Here is a 1856-nt window from a genome sequence, read left to right on the forward strand (position 1 = left end):
TGTATTTTTGTATATTAGTAGAAAAATCAAACCTCTCTCTACCTTGAGTCCCATTTAAATAAAAACATTCCCCCTCCTCCAACAAGCAGAATACATTTCCCAGCTGATTGATGCTTTTCCATTTATTTCATAATGTATTTTTCCTCAGTGAGGGATTGTTCTACAGAATATCCCCAAATCATGTGCTGCTATTGGCCGATTCGGGCTTAATAGATAGTGTGGTGGGAGGTGGGAAGGGGAAAGCTGTGATTTGTCATGCAGGGCTCCATCCCGGATGCAGAGGCATCAGATGCCAGGCCGCCAAATCTGGAACCACAACTGAGTCCTCCCCCACTTCCTCCTTGTACCATATCTTTCCATCTCTTTGTCTGTCTTTTCCCTCTCCCTTCATCACTAACACACACACAAACACTCACACACGCACACATGGCTCACCTCTTCAGATCTATCACTGACAGCAGTTATTAAACAAAACCTCAGCCCAGGGAATTAATAATCTCAAAGATTTATTTCTTTATCAAATCTTGGGGCCCTAAGGAAGAGTGTTTTGTGCTTGAGAACGACCAAAGCACATTCATCAGCTGAGGGGAAGGGAGGGCTCAGCAATCTTTTAATACTTGTCAAATGAATAGAGAGAAAAAGAGAGGGGTTTTAGGAAGCATTTGTCAGCACAAAGAGGTCACAAACCTATTTGCAGAAAGGTTCATGGTCCACGGAATGGCATGGGTATGAGGTTGGGGATGAAGGTGGCAATGGCACAGATGTTAAAAAAGGACCAGAAGTGTCACTGCGGACACGTCCATCTGAGAGTTGGATCAGTTTAGTGCCTTTGCAATCAGCAGTGAATGATCTGTGGACTGCGTGAAGGCTGAGAGTGTCAGGAAAGACAAGAGCTGCAGATGTGAGTGGCCAGATACTTAACCACATCATGAGTGTGCTGCTCTTAGAGCTCAGCCCTGAGCTTGCACTTATTTTGGCAGTAGCTGTCATCCCTCTGCATGCAGTCACATGTGAAGGACATGAAGTTTGGGCCGGAAATAGCCTCTCTTTGTCCCTCTTGACCTTATTTCCTAAGACACTTGTGACTTGTCACTCCTATGAGACAGGAGGGAAGAGAAGTCAAGAGGCTTGCAAGAGAATGAAAATCAATGCATCCAGGAAAGACACAGGGCAGCCTTGCTCCAGTATTATCAGTGCCACACATTTCAGTTGTCAATTTGAGCAAAGCCGTGATCATCATCACAAACAAAGGGCATCTTCATCTCGTGTCTGCATTTCCTGTTCCAATTGTCTGATTATTGTGTAAAATGTGCTGCCCTGGAAGTTTCCTCCCTGGTGGCTAGGCTGCAATTACAAATCAGAGCCACTTGTTCATTGTTCCTGCCATTACTATCACATTGAGCATCAGCTAAGGTGAATGTCTGAGGGGTTTGCAGCCTGCATGTGTGAGGAAATCCATGCCCCACAGATAATTCTTTGCTGAGGAGGGATAGAAACTCGTGATGAATGCTCCAGCCTTAGATACATATGTCTTTACAGTTCCTGGAAGTCACAGCCAAATAGAGCCTCCAAGACCTTCAGCAGCAACCTTGAGAACATACTTCTGTGTTGGCTTTATCCCACCCCACTCCTTTATTCTTGGTTCTTGTAATTATATCCCAAATAAACCATCTTCATCCAAGTTCTTGCTTTTGGCTTTGCGTTCAGGTGAAAATAATTTCAGAAGGCAGCTGTTGAGCACACACAAGAACATCTGTACATGTGACCAACTTGCCTTTTCCAGTGCTTTCTTTCTCAAACCTGAGATCCAGGCTGGCACTGTTGACTATTAGCTGGTCACCTCCATCTGTGGCTTC

Source organism: Octodon degus, unplaced genomic scaffold (genome assembly GCF_000260255.1).
Source record: "Octodon degus isolate 3935 unplaced genomic scaffold, OctDeg1.0 scaffold00016, whole genome shotgun sequence".
In the NCBI taxonomy this organism is placed as follows: Eukaryota; Metazoa; Chordata; class Mammalia; order Rodentia; family Octodontidae; genus Octodon; species Octodon degus.